Below are 22,091 nucleotides of genomic sequence, written 5' to 3'. Positions count from 1 at the left end.
CTACGGCAGACGATAATTTCAGCAATTTACATAGAGTATGATAGACTCGGTTACTCTGACCTATATAACAAGGCAATCATGGTCATATTTACAGTAATTGTGAAATGTAGGTCTTTTGGAAGAACTCCATAAATGCAATTGCTTTGTTGTTTTCACTTTTTCAAGTGCCTGTAAGCCATCGTTTAACTTTAGGTAAATAATACCACTTATAAAGGTGAACTAATCTTGTAGCATGTACCAGGAAGTAAAAAGATAACAACGGGGCGTTTTCCGAAAACTGACGTTCAAAGAAGTTAACTAAGTGCCAATATTTGGGAATACCGGACAGTTAAGAGTATGATCTATTCTCATTTGAGCTTTACTTGAGTTCATTGTATCATCCTCCATTTTTCGTACAAAATTTGTTGAATTTCTGCTCAAACTATGTCAAGGTTCAAATTATTAAAAAAAACTTTTTGTGTTGGTTATAGTCTTTGACAGAGATGTATAATATACATATTGCATACTTAAGTCTCTGTCTTTAATTATCATTTGTTTGTCATCGCTTAATACAACGTGGGTAGATAAATATTTCATTTTTAGTGCAGCTCGGCGTATATAAACATTACATCACATTCACAGTCGTTACAGTTTATATATATTTATAACTAATGATGCATTATCATTGTACTGCATTTGGACATATAAATTTGAAATAATTTTCTACATTACAATTTGTAGGCTATAAATATTTATTTATCTACAGACAGTTATTAGTTTTATTCTAATCAGTTTTGAAAAAAGAAAAGATTGAAAATATGAGTTATCTTTCTTTGCTTGAAAAAAAATCCAAATAAACTTGATTCAAACTAAATGATCAATAAGGATATTTACTGTATTTGATAATAATACGTCCATTGTGTCTTTTTATACCATATTATATACTTCATACAAAAATAAAACAGAATAATAAGAGATTTGCCAAGCGCAGCATGGAACGACAACAATCAGATGCCGATCCAAGGACTGGCATGCCGGACGTACACCCCCACCCTATATATGTAAGACAAAAAAATTTCATTCAATAGCATCGCATAATACAATGTGGATGGATAAATATTCCATTTTTTAAGTGCAGCTCAGTGTATATAAACATTAGATCGCATTTATACACAGTCGTTACAGTTCATATATATTTCTAACTAATGATGCATTATCATTATACTGCATTTGGACATATAAATTTCTTCATTACAATTTGTGGGCTATAAATATTTATTTATCTACAGTTTTTTTTTATTCTAATCAGTTTTGAAAAAAGAAAAAGTTGAAAATATGAGTTATCTTTCTTTGCTTGAAAAGAACCAAATAAACTTGATTCAAACTGAATGACAAATAAGGGTATTTACTGAAGTTGATAATAATACGTCCAATGTGTCTTTATATCCCATATTATATACTTCATACAAAAATAAAACAGAATAATAAGAGATTTGCCAAGCGCAGCATGGAACGACAACAATCAGATTCCGATCCAAGGACTGGCATGCCGGACGTACACCCCCACCCTATATCTGTAAGACAAAAAAATTTTACCACAAGTTTCACCCAATATTATTTTTTGCCTTGCTTTGCATGGCATTTGATTCAATTAATGCCCCCCTAAACTCAAATCCTGGATCCGCCCCTGACAATATCTAGACATCTGTTCGCTTGAAGCACAATCTTTGCTTCTATCAAAAGCCAAATATTGACTCCGGGGTCAAAATATCATAGCGAAATTTATACCTCCATTATGATAATTAGCCTTCCCCCAGTATGATATTTAACCCTTGCGATATTTTGACCCCCCAATCACAAGTTGAATAAAATAGAGGGGTAAATATCATAAGGGGTTAATTTATTGCATCACAGGAAGGGGTTAAAATATTGCGACAGGGGGGTTAAATATCAAAACAGGAGGTTAATTTATTGCAGCGCGGGGTTAAAATATAGCAATAAGTTTAAGCTATCGCAGCAGGGGGGTTAAAATATCACAGCAGGGGGCTCATATATAGCAGCAGGGGGTTAATTTATTGCAGCAAGGGGTTAATATATTTTTAAAGAGACCTGTATTTTCTCTTGATATAACTGAATTAACAGTTATATTATGATACACCAGTATTACAATGTAGTATCTGTTTTTTCTTGCATGTAACAGATTATCTCAAAATGCAAATACATAGCTTGGCTAAGTGCTGAATGATAAAACCTGCAACTTGGTGAACTTTGGACAAGTGTGGGCACATAATTTGGTTTTGACACGCTTCAACATGGGAGCTTATTTGAATAAGATTCAGATGATATTTTTTAAAGTTTTTACAAATTGTTCCTAAGGAAATGGTAGAGGGTCAGATAGTTTTTGGAGGTTTTTGCCCCACCATTTTTTTGAATCAAGGGCTGAAAGGCAGATATTTTAATCCCTTGATGCGATAAATTATCCCTTCTGCTGCGATATTTTAACCCCCTGCTGCTATATATTAGCCCCCTGTTGTGATATTTTAACCCCCTGATGCGATTAATTAACCCCCTGTTATGATAACCTACCCTCCTGCTGCGATATTTTAACCCCCTTTCTGTGATAGATTAACCTCCCTCTATGGGTGTAAAAATATCAAAAGGGGTATGTTAAAATAACCCAGAGAGTCAGTATTTTATACGATATATTGACACCGGGGTTAACATCAGATGATATTTTATCCCAGGGGTCAATATTTTGCGGGGGTCAAAATATCATATGACACCGGTTATTACCAATATTGTATTTTGATAGTAACTGTTCATTGATAGAATTAATTGCCTGTGACTTGGAGCAAGTCAGGAAGACCATGTTAGTTTTAACAAATTTAAACATATGGATTTGCAGTTCCATTGATACATCTTGGTTAGAAACAATATCCGCACAGAGAATTTCTGCTTTTAGGGTGTTTTTCAATACCTTAATCTTGGAACCTTATGACTCCGATTCTACTTTTTTTTGGGTGTGACCCTGATATTGGGGTGGGGGGATAGTTTCCATTTCAAACATAGCTCTAACTACGTAGGAAACAAATCAAGGTCCCTTTTTTCCATAATATGATGAAGTTTTAACCCCTTTTTTGATCTTATAATTGACAAAAGCTTGTAATGATCCCTTCAAAAGGCAGAAAACAGCTTCCCCTAAATAAACTTATCTTAATTTTTTGGAGACCCATTCTTGTGGTAACCGAGAATTTTAAGACGGCCTTCTTTTCCTGTCTCCCTTTACCCTCATAAATGGCCGACCCCTTATAACTTGGAAACAATAAGAGATATATGGTTCAGAAAACTGATTGTAAAAATGCAGATTGGCTTTATCATGAGGAATCCTTTGCAAAACTTTTTAAATCGTAAAATACTTTAAAATCAATTAGGTTTTTTATTGTTTTGTTTTTGTTTTTGTTTTTGTTTTGTTTTTTCAGGCATGGCCTACTTTAGCCCCAGTACTACATTCTGCAGTTCGCCATACCCCACACCCACCTATTTTAAGAAATAGGTTTGAGATTGGAGATTTTTATGATTTTATTATGCAAATAAAAATAATTAGGGAACCATTAGCTGTATAATTGGATTGAACCGGCTTCACTTAAAAATGTGTCAGCTGTGTATTTCAGGAAACTGAGTTCAAAAAGGGCACAATTCCCACACAATTTCATATTAGTATTTATTCACAACTACAAATTGTCTCTTTAATACAAACAACATTTCTTTTAACTCTGGTCAGTAGTATGACAGGAGTTGTTATGAAAAAGAAAAGAATATATAAGGTACTTTTGTAAACCAAGTTCAAAGTATCATTCCATGTTTGAGAGAACAAATCTTCCTTGTATAAAATGAATTGTGTCCTAACTAGTACCTCTCTTTGAAATATATTTAGTAATTTGCCTGGAATTGCAAAAACAACCTGACTGGGATGAGGAGCTCTAAGAGTGGGACGAGGGGCACAGTGCTGGACTAGCGCTGTTTATTATTTAGATGATATTGAGCCTATTTTGTTACATTGGTTCATCCTAATCTTGGGTCAGATTGTCCTTTAATGTATTGAGAGGGCATATAGCTCATGACACACAAAGTGAAATAAGTTTCTGTATATCAGATTTCAATCCTTATAAGTAGAACTATTTCTCGTAATTGTAGGTTGGTTTTTTGTGTACCTTACTTAAGTAAATACTTCTGGACACTGTGATTGTGCTAATGTACGAAATCTTTTAGTTATTCCTGCCAATCCTGGCTTTGACATTAGAATACTACTTTTAAAAAAATGTATTATGTATTAGAAAGCCATAATATTATATTTTTCTTTAAATTTGTGTGCCATTAGTAGGACAGGGAGAGACACTTTACAATATTGGTTAATTTCAATATTTCCCTAAATTAATGGAGTAATATGCAACGAACGTCTTCAAAAACAAAAGCAGACAATTTTTATACATCATTTTCTAATGATGAAAAAAAATCAACTTTTAATATTAAAAATACAATTTCTAATATTGAAAATGCGTACAAGTGACACAGTGATAATGAAATTTAGATTTTTAGTATTAAAAATTTATATTCTAATACACATGTATTGGAAAATGGTTTTCGAATATTAGAAAATTATTTTTTTTTTCAAATTAGAAATCGGATTTCTAATATTAGAAAATGATTTTATATATTAAAAGATCATTTTTGAATATTAGAAAATGGATTTTTAATATTAAAAATGATTGTAGAATTTTTTGATATTAGAAATTGATTTTTTAATTTTAGAAATTGGATTTTTAATATTAAAAATTCATTTTCTTCAGTTAAAAAATCAATTTCTCTTGTTAAAAAAAGTTTTTATTTTTGATAATAGTAATTTCATGTTTAATAGAAAATCAGTTTCGACATATACATATCAGATTTTATTTTGATGTCTAAATGTGTCGATAAAATATGCAAACTTATAAAATGTTGTATGACAATTGAAAAAAAGTGGCAAAAGATAATGATTTGGAAAACAATATTCAGAGGTAAGAGTAAAGGAAAAGGGTTTTGTTCTCTATTGATAGATCAATGGATACGGCAATATTCGTTTTTTTAGAAGAACTAAATTAATTTTTTTTTTTATAATAAAACAAAATACTATCAGTATCTGATGAAAAAATATGAAAAATTGAATAAGTTGAAAATATTCTGTATTATTTAGAAAAAAAGTTATATAGTGAATATATGACAGTGTGTGTTCCATTTTTTGCCAGGTCATTGATACAAGAAAGGTGTGTAACTCGACCACTCCACGTGAATGAACACAGATTGTACTTGCCAGGTCATTGATATAAGGAAGGTGTATAACTCGACCACTCAAGGTGAATGAACACAGATTGTACTTACATAAGGTAATATATCATCTGTATTGATGTGGCACGTGGATGGAATTAGGGTAATACATTTTTTTGTAAATAGTTGGTTGTCACGCAACAATCTTTGGATCATCTTGTAAATAGCAATGAAATTTAATTGTTCATACAAACAGGTTTGTTATTTATTATTCTCATGTTGATAACAAGCTTGCATTTAGTTTAATACAAATAATATCCTGCCATTTTTTTCAATTATGCCTGTTTGAAATAACTTTTAACTCTTAAACTATGTTTACTTCAGTCATTATATAAAAAAAATATCGTTTGGTTGACAGAAATTTAGGAAGTTTTTGACTAAAGAGAAAAAGGCCAAATTTTGGGTCAGTTGTCGATGAGATAGACATTTTGGAAGTTGTTGATTTATGTAGGAGTAAGGGTCAAATTTAGGTTTCTGTCAGATATGTTGGAAATCTATATGGTAAAGACTGTTGCCTTATTCAATTTATCATTTTTTTTTCTATTATTTTTTTTAATTAAAAAAATGTCCCTGGTACTTTTATCTATTGAAAAAAAAAATTCAAACAACCTATTTACCATTCCATTTTTTTTGTTGAAATATTTTATTCAACTGTCATACTTTTATCGATATTGATGTTTTTTTTTTCTCTCTCCTTTTAATGAAAAAAAATGAACTTCTATTTCACTGCTTCTTGTCGCGTTTCCTATTTTTTTTTATACTTTTCTTGTCACCAGTTGTAAATGAAAATATAAATGAAATCAAAGCCACCAGAAAAATCCTGGAATCAAATAAAAGAAAACTTGGTGAATTATTGGAACAGGAAGAACTCATTAAGAACCATGCATCAAATTTCGAAACATTCATTGCAACAAAACAAATGGAGAGAGAAGTTCAAGAATCAGAAGAAATCTTACACAAATTATCTGAAAAAGGAGCCATGGATAATACAGACATAGAAACGAATAAAAACATCACAGCAGACGACACAATTTTTGGAATAAAAACTCTGTGTGACATAAACAAATTCAGATTTAAAGGTAAATAAAATATGTTTAATTTATAATGATTTAATTTATCAGAAATCTTTAATAACAATATCAGAAATTTTTCTTTTTTTTTGTAAGAAGTTTTTGTCACAAACATGTTTTAATTGACTGACTTAGTTAATAATCTTTAATAACAGAACTTTTACTTTTTTATTCACATAAATGTAATAATTAACTTGATTAAAATCTTTTAAAAATTATACAAAATTTGTTTATTTAGTATAATGAATGATTGTTTGGAAATTATTATATATTTCTTTGTAAATTAGTGTTGGTCTTCATCAAGTTTGTCAAATACATGTATCTAGATTTGTCATCAGTGAAAATCTTTTCACTTCATTGTTTTTGTTTATAGTTGTATTTATCATTTTCATGTTTCTAACTTTGACTTTTTTCTTAAAATTTGGAATTCCTATAATTGTTTTACAAATATTTCTTACATGTACAACATCAAATGGTGTAAACAAATAGTTATTACTTATTTTAGTCATGAATATCATGTATGTATTCTGTTAAATTATGACTAAAAAAAACAAAAACATACTTTCAAAAATGTAAAAAGAAACTGTAGAAGTAGTAATGTAAATACATGTACTATACATGTATTTTATTTTTATCCATGATTTGAATTGTTTTACCAGACATTTCAACCTCAACTCCTGCATCATGTGATTCTTTGTACATGTACATGTAAGTCTGTTGCTTTGACTGTAAAATTATTTTAAATACATTTCTTATGTACATGTATAAATCTTTCTGAATTTTTTTTTCTTGAGGTGTAAAATATTTTTGAATACTGACTTAACTGGAAATTATCTTCACTTATTTTAAATACAATGAGATATTGTCAATACTTGCCAGGTTTATAGTACATTATGTACATGTAAATTACTTCAATACATACATGTACATGTCATGTTCACGTGGAATTTTTTACATTATTTGTTTATCTTTTTTGTCACTTGTAAATATATATATGTGTGTATTGTTTTCTGTTATGTCATGTTCATGTACTTGCAAAATGGGATAGACAAATTATGAAATGGGGGAAGGGGGGGGGGGGTTCCCATTGTGATTTTGGCTAGTATTTGCTCATTGAAGCCCAAATATAGAAATTAGAAATTTCAATCAAATGGGGGAGGGGCGGGGCCCAATCCCCTGAATCTGCCACTGTGCTTAGGCCAAAATGAAAGTATGTGTGTTTACCGTCACGTTTATTTTGTTTTGTTTTTTTTTGGGGGGGGGGGTGTACAATTGCTGACAGTGCTGGCACTGGAGGCACCATTGTTGTTTAACACGATAAATACCAGTACCGGTGACGGAAAAGAATTTCCAGAATTTCAGAAAATTGCCAATAAAAAAGTTAGGGTCACAGCAATAAAATGATGGTCGATTGGATGACTGTAAACATACATTTTTTGGCCTTAGGTTAACACTTAAATTTTATAATCATCTTAAATTAGTCCAGATCTAATGAAGGTTAATTTAATAGGAAAACTCAAGTGAAATGATGAACAAGGCCAGTGAAGCTTTTTACTGTGATGAATACACCTAGTTAGTATTTTTCTACCGGTAGTAACACTTTTTAAGGCCTTGCCATTTCAAATTACATTGTACATGTACATGTATTTTAATGGTTGAATGATTTGGAATTTTTCTCATGATAGACTAAGACAATGTTAATTTATCAAGAAGAACAAGGCTCAGTGGAAGTGGATTTTAAACACTTGGTGAATTTGGATTTTTCAATGTGGACGAGGCCATCATGATTGATCATGATCGATGTGGATATTAACATGATCAACGACAAACCTTCTATTTAGAAGTTGTGACACATTTCAATATAGCCTGTGGAATATGAATGCATCATAAGGACGCAGTCAACATGGACATTTTAAACATTGGATATTTTCTAGAGACTTTAACAATTCATGGAGTCTTCTATTATGTGCTCAGCCAATATTTTTTTTTTGATGAACAATGTCTAGTGAGAATTTATTTATATATATGTTGAACTTACATGTAGCTATCTAAGGTTTTTTCATATGTACATGTATAATCCATTGTGTCTTCAGCTATCCACATATCTTGAAAAGCTGTAGATACAAGTACAGTACAGGTGTTTAGTGATCATGGTGTTTGTTCGTCCTTCAACTCCCCTGAAACCCCTGAATGGAATTTGATGGAACTTTCACATATTCTTTATACATGTATTATGATGCCATTGTGCATTTCCTATTTTTTTTCCTAACTGAATGACGTTTGGGGTTACCTGATGTGAAATTTATCTGGATAAGTGGTGGGGGAGAAGGGCTTTCCTAATCTGCAACTTCTATGATATCGCTGAATTGAATTTGATGTTACTTCCGCAGATTATTCATTACTTGATGTTATTTTGAATCTTCTATTTAGTTTTTGCATCTGAATTGTTTAATCATTGAAGGGGTATCCTAGATGTATATGGTTTTTTGGGTAGGAAAGCGGCAGGAGGATATCACCAAGTGAGGTTTGCTTACAGGTTTTTTTTTTAGTACATGTAAAGAATTGTTATTTTCTTATTGAGATATCTCTCTTAAAATTATGCAATGTATGTATCGAGTGTCAGTCTCTGTAAGAATTTGGCAGTTGTTGAACCATGGTATGAAAAAACCAACAGTTTTGCTAGTGTAATTTGACTACATGTATTTGCTCTAAATTCTAAGAAAAAAAGTAAAAATTTTTCATATCATTTTGATAACACGAGGTATAATCACATTGAAATGCACATAAAATGAAGAATTCAAGGGCAGCAAATTCTGTCAAAAATTTCTGGACAAATCCAGAGATGCAAAGATCAAATTATGGTATGATATAGAGAAAGTATCCTAGCATAAATTAAATTGTCAGATTGGTGGGGTTTTTACAACCATTTTGCCTGATTCTTACAAAAACTTACACTTATATATTAAGTTCAAAAAGAGATACAATCCATTAATTTAAATTCTACATGTAAGTAATTTTTAAGTACATTGTAATGGACATTGTAGTTCTAAGGGAGACAATCCATTTTGCTTCCAAATCATGTCAATGCTATCCATCAGTCATAATTAGTAGGAGTTGATGATTGTAACAAACAAAACTTTTAATCAAGATTTTATCATTTTGGGGACTTACATGTAGTTGTTTTATTTTTTATTGTTTTTTTTTATTTGATTTTTTTGTTTTGTTTTTGTAGACTTTATTACAATATTATAACAACATTTACCACTTAATTTTTTGTAAGTAATTTTAGTGCAAAAGAAATTTAAGTTTTAAAGTCGATATGACAATTACTTAATTATACCTCTATTTTGGTGTATCAATTAAGTTTTCTTCCAATTCATTATTACTGTGAAACATTTTAAATCAAGCCATTGTACTTCACAATAATCATAAATGAGATGAGTTATTGCTCCAGAATTTTCCAAGTATCCAGAAATTTACTTACCGGGGTACAATTGTTGAATTAAAGAAAATCTGATAATTTTTTGTGTAATTGTCTTTTAATTTTGTACAAATAGAAGATGTAAAAATATAAATATGTATTCTACAAAACTCTCATTTTGTTTGTCTTCAGGGGCTAGTTGTAATTTCTTCCCTTGTCAACAAGTTTGAGTGATCATAGGACCACTTTTAAGGATTGGTTGTTTTTTACTTCTCTGTATCTGCCAAAATAGCAGAAAATACAGATATTAAGGCAATGGTTCAAGGTAAGGCAAGGCAATGGTTCAAGGTAAGGCTTGCCTTATCTCTTGGAAACCAGTAATTGATTTAATGATGGATGGTACTTCCATGAGCTAGCACATTGAATAGATTGGTGTGAACATAGAATAAAGTATTCAGCTGCTTCTTAATTACTGTCCGTAACTGTTTCCTCAATTATTGTACAAAATGGCGATAAAACAATGACCAGCCGGTTGACCCTATTTTTTTCAGGATGTGACAATAAACACACATTTTTTTGGCTTATTTCTAGGAAACCAGTGAATGATTTAATGATGGATGGTAATTCCACGACCTAGCACATTGAACTGTTTAGTGTGACGATAGGATCATGTATAAAGCTGTTTCTTACTTACTGCCCAGTACACCAACTGGAAGTTTGGGCAACAACAAAGACAGGCAAAAGTGGCATGTCTTTGTTGTTGGTATGATGCCACATTATCTCTGCTTGGCTTTCACACAGATAATTAACTGTTATCAATCAATAAATAAATCGATCAGTCAATCTCTTCCCACTGACACCATAAATAAAGCATTCACAAAATTTATACAAATTACAGAAATGAACAAACAAAAAACATATTAAGATTCTAACAGGTGTGGATCCAGATAGGTTAAAACAAATCTGCAGTCCTATAATGGTGTCACTTTGTCGTCAGTTTCGTCACTGTCGTCGTAGATATTTCATGTTGATGACTTGAGTATAAGTATATAGACCTTAAGGAAATTAAATCACAAATGAAAGTCCAGTATTGATTTTGGGGTTTTTAACTTGAACTGATTGTTAATGAGGGGCCAGAAACAAATCTTTTCCTGTTTTGCAGATAATAGCTTGAGTAAAGATGAATGGATCTTACAAAATGTACATCAAGGTGGCATACCCCATCTCAAAAGAAAGGCTGGGATTGACTATGGGGGTTATGCTTATTTAGGAATAAATGGCCAAAAAGAGACATAGCTAATTTAGGTCAAGTTCTCTTCCTGTCTCAACTGTCTAATTGCATTAAAAATTGAAATCTGTAGCAAGCTTTGAACTTGACCCAACTCTTCATGGTTTAACCTCAGCAGTCTCCACAAGCTTAGCCCTGCTAAGCATTTCATTTGTTAAATATTTAATTAAGGCTCAGACAATTTTCTAATTGGGGGTGGACGGGGGGCTCAAATTTTATGTTGAGTTGGATTTTTTTTGTCCACATGCAAAAATAATTTATTTTTTCAGCAACAGCCAGAGTTAAAAGTCTTATTTGAATTATAACTCACATTGTTTAGGGATGGTGGCAATATTGAATCATATTTTTTAATCGTATGACGGAGAACAAAATTTTGGCATAAATTTGGAATAAACTTATTTTTTTTATAACAAACCAAGCCAGACTCCCCCAACTTTCTCATTTTGCAGTCCCCTGATTGTAACCTTATTCCTGCATGCACATCTATATATAATGCCTTACTTTCCTATGAAGTTTTATCAAAATCAGTCAAGCGGTTTAGGAGAAGTTGCCCTTCTGAGATTTTATTATTGCAGCACTTGAGTTCAATTATCTCCCCTTGGAATCTCCTGGCAGTAATTATATTACTTCATGCACATCTAAACATGTTGCAAACCTTTCTATAAAGTTTCATCAAAATCCCTTTCATTGTTAGAGAAGATGCACTTATGATTTATAAACATGAAACATACTCAATTTGGATTATCTCCCTTTGTAGTCTCCCTGACAGTAACCATATTTCTTCATGTACATCTTCATATGATGCCAGCTTCCTACAAAGTAGGGTGGTTTGATTTTATAACGAGTTAAAAATAAAAAATAATTCCAGAGTTGTAGTCATATACGACTATCCACCGGGAGGCGCTGAAAAATTTGGTTATATATCACCAGAAATTAATACACAATAACTCTCAATAATTTTGGGGTGAAGCGAGGAGCTAGTGCCTCTGAGGTTTGTAAGTAGAAAAGCTGAGGACCTCTGATTGCCCTTGCAATCAACCCTTGATTGAAATGGTACCTTATGACTCACCGATACCAATATCTCAGGCTGATAACAAAGGCAATATTAAAAATTGGGGTGCATTAGTAAAAACATTTTTTGTGGTGGATTTTGATTTTTATTCTCCAAATTATTAATTTCAGCCCCCCATCCCCTCCTTCCTCCTTTCAGTAAAATATGGTCAGTGCTGCCTCAACTGGATATTGTGTGGGACTTCACTTTACATTGGCTTGTAATGTAAAGCCTCAAATAACAATCTGATAAAAAATAAAATTAAAGAGAAGCTAAAAAATATTGGTCTAAGGGAGATAATAAAAAAAAAATAATTAAAAACTTGATTTGAAACAAAAAGCGCAGCTCAAAATTTAGATATTTGATAAAGTGAATTCTGTCTAAATCAGACACTTTGTTGAAGATCTTTATATCAGTGTAAATGTAGATTTTGGAACCTTAGAAAACCAACAACCTATACAAGTCTTAGAGGAGCCAATTTAAATTTGAAGGATGTAGGTTTAGACAAGTTTCACAGTATGTAATTCATACAAAATAACATACATAGATAAATAAATATAGTGACTTTCCTTTGTTAGTTCAGTCTGTGCTTTTCGTCATTAGCCCAAAACCTGAGGCTAGTAAAGATTGATTCGGGTTAGTGAAAAGTCTGAGAATTTAAGTTGCATTCTTATAAAACAATTACTGCAATTGACTGTTTGGACCAACAGCTGAAAGTTTTGATGATACAGACTGTAACAGTTAGTAAATAACACAGTTTTTGTGTAAAACGTGGATTAAAATGTCAATTTTCATATCAAATAGCATAAACCCTACAAATCTGGAGAGCATAAATCACCTTCAATTTACTCTGATAAAAAAGATACTTGAACATCAGAAGTTTATCATGATGATCCCAACTGGTTATACTCCACCCAAAAAGAGGGTCAGGGTAGTTAGTAGAAAGGAAGGGTCTAGATACATTCTGGAGCACTCAAGAAGTCAGGCTAGTTTGTACAAATGACAGTCTAAATCCATTCTCCAAGATGAAGGCAAAAAATATTTGTGGTAGGTCCTCAGTTGCTGAATCCATAGATGATGACGAAATGCCATCATCTCAAACAGCCCCAAGTACATAGTACTGGAAGATGATATTTACTCAGTCAAGATGAACATGGAACAATTGAGATGAAAGCAGACTACGAGTTCTTCCGACACATACTTCTATGCCACTGGAGAGACACCAGACCTGAAAATAGAACCGAAAAAAATGTTGTACATACAAGCACAAAATATGCAACTATTTATCTCATGGATTTTATTTTTAAACCAAACCTGTCCTAACAGACAGAAAGACTGATACCCAGACCACTTTATACACTTGACTAATTAACCTGAGGTTAATAAACTACCTCCAACCTAGCACGTAACAGACAGACATGAAACCACAATATACATGTAAACTTTAGGCTTGACTAATCAAACAGTTAGACTGGCACCTTGACAACGTTATACACTTGACTAATTAATCAGAGGTATATAAAAACTACATCCCAAGCAAACATGACAGACAGACAGACAGACAGACAGACATGAAATCACTATATACACTTCAGGCTATACTAATCAGACAGTTAGACTGACACCTTGACCACTTTATACACTTGACTAAGTAACCAGAGGTATAAAAACTACCTACAAGCCTAACATACTACAGACAAGAGATCACTTTATACATTTGACTAATTTACCACATATATATAGAAAATACCCAAAAACCTAACAGACAAACAGACTGACATGACATAACTTTATACACCTGACTAATTTACCAAAGGTAGAACAAAAAACTACCTCCAAACCAATAAAGCTACAGACAGACTGACATAACATCAATATATACACCTGGCTAATTTACCAAAGGTAAAAAAAAAAACTACCTCCAAATCAACATGCTACAGACAGACAGACACGAGATCACTTAATACACTTGACTAATTTACCAGAAGTATAAAAAACTAGCTCCAAACCCAATATGCTACAGACAGCCAGACTAAAGGTTACTTTACACACTTGACTAATTTACCACAGGTATATAAAATACCTAAAAACCTAACAGACTGACAGACAGACAGACAGACAGACATGAGATCTATTAATACACTTGACTAATTTACCAGAAGTATAAAATACCTACCACCAAACCTAACATGCTACAGACAGACAGACAGACAGAGAGACAGAAAGGAGATCACTTAATACACTTGACTTATTTACCAGAAGTATAAAAAAACTACCTCCAAACCTAACATGCTACAGACAGACAGACACGAGATCACTTAATACACTTAACTAATTTACCAGAGGTATAAAAAAAACTAGCTCCAAACATAACATGCTACAGACAGACAGATACAAGATCACTTTATACACTTGACTAATTTACCACAGGTATATAAAATACCTAAAATAAAAACCTAACTGACAGACAGACACACAGACAGACTGACACTTTATACACCTGGCTAATTTACCAGAGGTATAAGAAAACTACCTCCAAATCAACATGCTACAGACAGACAGACACAAGATCACTTAATACACTTGACTAATTTACCAGAGGTATAAAAAACTAACTCAAAACCTAATATGCTACAGACAGCCAGACAAGAGATCACTTTATACACTTGACTAATTTACCACAGGTATATAAAATACCTAAAAACCTAACAGACAGACTGACATGACATCACTTTATTCACTTAACTAATTTACTAGAGGTATGAAAAACTACCTCAAAACCTATCAAGGTACAGACAGACAGACACGAGATCACTTTAAACACTTGACTAATTTACCAGAGGTATAATAAAACTAGTTTCAAACCTAACATGCTAAAGACAGACTGACATGAAATCATTTTATACACTTGACTAATTTACCACAAGTATACAAAATATCTAAAAACCTAACAGACAGACAAGACTAACATGACATCACTACATTCACTTGACTATCAAGTAGAGGTAAACAAACACTGCCAAAACTAATGTGTGACAGACAGACAGACATGAGATCACTATATACACTTTACTAATCAATCCAAGATATAACAGCTACCTCCAAACCTAACGTGTGACAAACAGACTGAATCACTAATCTGTTCAGTATTGAAATTATTGCCATATTCAACTCAGGGGATACCAATCCATAAAAAATAAACACATTTTTCTGAAATTTGCACCAAAAATAGATCTTATTTACTGAACATTTTCACCAGAAGTTTCACTCCATAATTTGTTTTGCCTAGCTTTGCGCGACATTAAATTCAATTAATTCCCACCCCCTTAAACTCAAATCCTGGATCCGCCCCTGATTAATGACATTTTCAGAGGCATAAATCCAAGGAGAGTCAAAAATCCCTTCTAAATACAATTTTCTTACAGCAAAAGGTAATAAAATACATAGAAAACTGATTTCAACAAAAATAAGTTAAGATATTATAGCAAATACCTCAAAAATCAGAAAATTAAATTTATACTGTAAAGGGAGGTAATTCTGCAGTACATGTACAGTTTATTCAAGATGACTCTTTATGATTGCATGTTTTATTGATTTTTTCATAAAATAAAAAAGAAATTCATGTATTTTCTTAATTTCAGAGCTGACCAAACAACATAAAGGCTTGTGTACTTTAAAAAATCCTCCACAAAGTTGAATCAGAATAGAGGTTTTTTTTTAGTGTGTTTCTTCCAATGTTTTTTGCTGTCCTGAACTTTACATCTTTAATAGTATTTGCAACAGATATGTGGGACAAGGATCAAATATACATGTACAAGGGATTTTTTTTTCATTCTGTAATTTCATGTGGAAATTTTTATTTGGTCCTGTGGAACAAAGTCAAAATTTAGGACATTTGGCAGTGGTCACTTTTCATATCTACGAGGTCTCTAAAGCATAGAATGGCACTCATTAAGAAATGTTTCTATACATGTTTCCATTATGGTAAAGTTTTATTGAATTTGAAGTGGTGTAAATTTTTTTATATGTCAAAATGGGTCTGTTGAAATGCATTTCAAAATTAATTGTGTTCTGATACATGTACCTATTGGAGAGGTCACATTTTCATATGTTTTGGGGGGTTATTTCTGAGAATTAACGGAATAAAATTGAAATGTGGCTAAAAACAAAAAAAAAAAAATTTTCATTTTGTCCATATCTAAATGGGTTTCTATGGAATTTTCAATGTAAATCTCTTAATTGCTTATGGCATCATGGTAAAATTGGGCAAATGAGCTAATTATTGTCTCATTATGAGTTTCTGCACACACAGTGTCATAATAACAGCAAATAAACACCATTCATAATCAGTGGAAAGGGTATAGGTAACAATTTGAACATTTAGAACTTGTTTTTGATGGGAAAGGTCATTTGGTAAAATAACAGTTTTTGTCAGTTGTTGCAACCTCTTGTAATACATGCACAACTCTGTACTGCATTGGTATGCAATTCTGAAAACAAATTTGAGAGAGAAATGTCTTGAAAATGTAAAAAAGCATGATTTCCCATTCTTTTACATATATTTTGGATAAATATGCCACTTAAGCCCCTACCAAGTTGACAAAAAAACAGTTATTTTGGAGCCGGTCTTACAATAAAGAGCCTCAAAGTAGAACAAAACCTGACCTGATATGAAAAAGAAAAATCCAGTTGAGTTCACATGTACCACATAAGCATCAAAAAATGCATTTTAAAATATCTGTTCACTATTTTTTTTGGCTGTAGGGATGAAATCTGAGTATAAATATCATATTTGCCAAAACTCGCAATTTAACAGCCCTGGTCTTGGATTGATTTAAATTGCATCATCTGATAGTTTAACCTAAAAGACAGCCTCTGTTATTTTTAAAGTACATTTAATGTGTCTGGAGCACTTCAGAAGCAAGTTTGGGTTCATTCATTTACTTTTAGCTTCTAACAATGAGTTTTTATATATGTACACCTGTACTAAGTGAAAATGCTCTAATACTGCAGTATCATGTATTAAAACACATATTTTTGTCTTAAATCAGATGGAAACCTGACTAGCTGGTGTTTTGTACTTCAGAAACATGCGATGCAATGGAAATAAAGAAAAAAAAAACGACAGAGTAAATCTTCAAATATTTGAATTGAGGCCATTTAGAGGACACTTCTTTATCCAATCTGCACAAAGTTGAAGTCACAACATACATGTACACCATGGATATAAAATTTGCATAAATCTTTTTTTTTTTTAAACAAATTTCCGTAAAACTTTGCAGTTAGACTAAAAAATTGATGAGCTTTACACAAATGAAGTATTTATTTGAGTTTCTGAACAAGCCGATCTAAAAGGTAAGGGATCACACTTAATTCCCCCAAGACTTTTCGTTGTATACGAATATAGTGTGTTTCTTCCTAATTTTGTCATAAATGCACTACGAATAAACTGTGTTATCATACCTGTACTGGCAAACTTTATCGCTCACCTAGTCAAACTTGGTCATTTAGTTTCTAGAGCTGGACTCTTGACCTTACTGTACTATTTTCACAAGAATCATTTAATTAATAGAGTAAAAGTATCGAAAATGGTCATACGTGCGAACTTACACGATTTAATCATATTTATTTGTCCCGCAAACCACAGATACGTGAGGACAGGTCCCTATATGAGTGCCCCAGAGGCTCTGATATACAAAAAAAATGTACATGTAGGGACCTGCCGATACATCGGTAACTAGATGTGCATTGTATTGACCCATATTGTATAGAAAAAGGGAAAAAGCCAAAAAATATGTGAAAAGTCTGTCAGAAAAAAAAGGGGATACGCACCAAGAGGGACATGTCCTCAAATACCTGTGTCATCAACACGATTAAGCAGGTCAAATTTCTCCCAAAACCCAAACTTAAGAAACTTCGAATTCAAACCCATAAATTTGTGTTTCAATCTCATTTCTTTGATAAGATGTGTCATGAATCTGACAAAGAGCCCAAAAAGTGTGACTTACGGTGAGTTTTGTGAGACTATTTAAAACTGGACCAAAGCGTTTTAGTATATTTAGCTGATCCTGAGATGCCTTCTTACACAACTTACCAATATTATGAATATCAAAATTATGCTTTAATATAATCAACTTCTATAATATTTTTTTTTTACAAAATAGCGGAAGTCAAATGTCTCAATTAAAGCCCGCTCTGGGTACAGGAACAACAAACATATCATGGAACCGGAGTATTCTGGTTTTTGACTTAAACTGGAGTGAACCAGGCCATTTATTGGTATAAATATATTATCACATTATTCAATATTTCAATATTCTGTCTTCAGTGTAGACACGTCTTGAAAACAAATGGAACTTAGAACAGACACTCCTTGCCTAGAGAGTTTAGCCAATCTCCAGATGCAATAATCCCTTTAAGATTCAGTGCTGGAGATACTTTTTTTTTTATTTTAACCACAATTGGTGGTGGTCAAAACAAAAACATATCTTCAGCACTGAATCCCTAAAGGGATAACAGATGCAAGAATTACAGGACAAAAATCATGTTAGGAAACTTATTCAATTTGGCAGATACATGTAAGTCATTTTTAATATTATGTTATGTTATTTGAAATACAATTTAAAGTAACAATGGTTTCCGCAATAGACAACTATTTCTCGAAATATTTGGAACTTGATTAAACCCAAGTGGGTCCAGTATTGTATTAAGGCTAAAAACCACTAATTCAACTTCCCATAGGCTTCTATGCTAATTTCACAATATTCAATGGCTTCTCTGGACTTTACCTTAACTTTAACCTGCAGATGACTATATATCAGCATGATTCTACATATGTCAGCTCACAATCCTCAGAATGGCATGTGGGGTTAGCAGACTTGCAGTGCAGTACTGGTCACCGGAAGTGAAGGGTCTATAAATAGCATGGGAAATCCCAGTGTTTTCACAAGATAGGGGTATATTTAAAATTCATTATGGAGATTAGGCTTCACATCACAAGAAGCAAAATGCACCTATAAAATGTACAGAAATGTTTTTCCTTTCAGAAACTGTTTAAATTTTTTAAATAAGATGAGAACTTTTTTCACAGCACTATGAGGAACAGGGGTAATTTCTGCGTAGGACTATTTTTGCGTACGTTCCAAATGCTCATTGGTTGAATTGGTGGTCTGTAACCTAAAGAGTCACTTTTTGTCTTAGAAAAAATTAATAACTATACAGGTATCTTCCTACACACATACTGAATGCATCTGCAAAGTTTCAGTGAAATGTGACAAGCACTTTTTTAAATATTTGATTTTTAAATATAGGGTAACCAAGTTGTGCGAGCAAAAAAGTGACAATATTCTACCATACTGAAATGCATTAAATATTTGCAAAGAACTTTTTCTGACTTTTCAAATAAAAAATATCAACCACAACTTGTTTTTTAACAATATTAATGAAGAAATAGTTTTAAAAGTAATCATTTTCTGAGAAATTGGTCTATTTTTAAAAATTTATTTCTGACATGCCTCCCCCTTTTTCTTGATCACATGTCAAAAACCCTAAATCTTTAAATTTTCACAAAAGGTGATATATTTGGCTTTAAATTTGTAAATACAGTGTTTTCACATTTCAATTTTCTTTTCGAACCCCACTAAGTTAACAGTATTTGGCCAATTTGGGAAAAAGAACTGCGATCAGGTGACTTGCGTTTCCATAGAAGTGCGTCCTTAAGCTCAAAGGGTAAAAAGCACAGCAACACCGACTGTGTCGGAAAATCCCCCCCAAACAAAACAAAACAAAACAAACCAAACCAAAAAAATAGTTAAGAACAAGGAGTGGCATGTATACATATGGACCATCCATTGTTTACAAAGGGACCGTTCATTGTATACACAGGGACTGTTCAATGACACACTGCCTACAAAAATGATGATACTATATAATTTTCAATCTGCCCACTGACTGTCTTAGAATTTGAACTCCCAATGCCCTGCCTTATTTCAGCATTTTACCCCCACCTCCACACACACAAACCCAGATTTCGGCTTTAAAGGAGAGATGTTTATACATGTATGTACATTGTAAATATGCATGGGTGGTACACACATTCACTACGTGTCACTATTAATGTAAAAGAAAACTTCTGAACGCTATTAGTGGATTCAATGGGAGTACATGTATATTACATCCCAGAAGTTTATCCTGTGGGTGAGGGGATATTCCAATACCATATACTTGAATGAGTTGATCGTGTTAGGTTTAGTGGATATTTATTTAAATTATTATTTATTTCATTAATCCTTCTACAAGTACATGGAAATAATATACTAGTAATAATTTATTCCTTTAACTGTCTCTTCCTTAACTGTAACCCCCAAAAACACTCAATGGGTGTGCTTAGTTGTACATAGACAGGCTTTTCAGGTTACACACAGGGCGTGTTTGTGCTACTGTTTTAAAGAATTACACTCAGCAATTATCGAAATATTAGTTGCTCTCACTCATGCAGAATAAGGATATGATTATTTATCAAAGAATCAGCTTTGGCTTTTGTCAAACAAACAAAAAAATATTATATGATTTCATGAGCGGATCCAGAGATTTCAAAAAACTGGTTCCAGAATAATGGGTACAAGGCTAAGAATTGCTGATCTGAGGTACAAAACATAATAAAAAATGTCAATAACAACTGTCTATACAATATTATATAATTAGTCGTGAAGGACAGTATCCAATTCCAAAATGAGATATATATATAGTTGACTCGCTGATTAATCTTTATTCTTTTTTTTTTATTTTTGCAAAAAAAAAAATTAAAAATCTTCCAACAAAAATGGGATTTAAACTTCTGACCCCTACATTCCAAATCTGCCAGAGGTTCAAATATGTACTAATAGTGGTTTTAATAATCATCAAAACAAGTGCTGTCCCTTTGGCAGTTACTGTGCTATGAGTTTGTCCGCTGTATAAATAATGACTGGTAATTATCTTAATGCTACAAAAGGATATGTTAATTAATCAGCGTACATTCAAATTGACACACTGTTCAAGTCTTGGTTGGTTGACATTTTTTGGGCGTGTAAATTTCGGGCAGACAAGGAGAGCAATTGGAACTAATTTGCCATTTCCGCTACACTAAAAAATAACCTCAGATGCAAAACGGATAATTTCTTCTTGAAAAAAAAAAATGCTGGAATTGTAGTCATACACGAAAATAATGCTACCCACCAGGTGGTGCTAACAAATTTGGCTAGATATTACAAGAAATAAAGAACAATAACTAAGTGAAGAATGTTGGGGCGAAGCGAGGAGCTAGGCAAAAACAGTAATGGTAAAAAATATTTTCAGATGTCATATTAATCAAATATAATACACTATAACACCATAAATCATTTGCTTTAAATCTATAAATGGATCCTACTAGACATTAACATCAAAATTAACTTTTGGCGTTTCAAGTGGAGACAACTCTTCAACTAAATTAAAATAAATATAAGTTCCTATGAAAGGTAGCAAAGAAGGTCAAAAGTAACGAAATTGAACCCGTGAACAAAACATTATTTACAAAATACAGTAAATTATGCGTAGTAATAATATGAAAAGGGGAAAAGTTAGAATATAACATTTGGAGATTTAGGAAAACAACAAATTATCTGTTGGGGCTTTGTTACTTAGCAAACATGAAAACTGTGCGTTAAAGGCTTTCAAAAATAAAGTTCTAACACTTACCTTCCTAATAAATTGTCTAAACTTAGGAAAGCGTTGCAAACAAAACTATAAGTTCATGCTGCGTTATGAGTAAATATGAGTTATCTCCCTTGCTAACCATTTTAAAAGACGCTAATCTATTGTAAAGGTACTCAACAAATGACTCGAATTAAATAACAAAACTTAAAGATTACAAATGAATTCTACATTACCAAAATTCATCAC

General features: G+C 32.2%; 2 long non-coding RNA genes across 8 annotated transcripts in view; one reads left to right on the top strand and one right to left on the bottom strand.

Annotated features, from left to right (window-relative positions):
• The window catches only part of LOC148600624 (uncharacterized), a 27,145-nt gene extending 16,471 nt beyond the window's left edge, over positions 1–10,674 (top strand). For 3 of the 7 annotated variants that reach the window (XR_015917710.1, XR_015917711.1, XR_015917709.1), the window contains exons 2-4: positions 5,262–5,399; positions 6,117–6,419; positions 8,096–10,005. This is a non-coding gene — a long non-coding RNA (uncharacterized LOC148600624). Of the gene's footprint in view, positions 1–231; positions 335–5,261; positions 5,400–6,116; positions 6,420–8,095; positions 10,006–10,422 lie in introns of those variants that run through there. The other 4 variants (XR_015917708.1, XR_015917707.1, XR_015917705.1 and 1 more) reach the window with 3 other exon arrangements.
• Positions 9,588–22,091, bottom strand: LOC148600623 (uncharacterized). Its single transcript, XR_015917712.1, has 2 exons — positions 21,888–22,091; positions 9,588–13,398 (listed from the first exon to the last, which is right to left on the bottom strand). It is a non-coding gene; the product is annotated as an uncharacterized LOC148600623 (long non-coding RNA).

The sequence above is a fragment of the Perna viridis genome, chromosome 13 (assembly GCF_037379345.1).
Source record: "Perna viridis isolate PV_CMFRI_1.1 ecotype Kerala chromosome 13, ASM3737934v1, whole genome shotgun sequence".
Lineage (NCBI taxonomy): Eukaryota > Metazoa > Mollusca > Bivalvia > Mytilida > Mytilidae > Perna > Perna viridis.
Note: the sequence above shows the minus strand (reverse complement) of the source record. Positions and strands in the feature narration are given on the sequence as shown.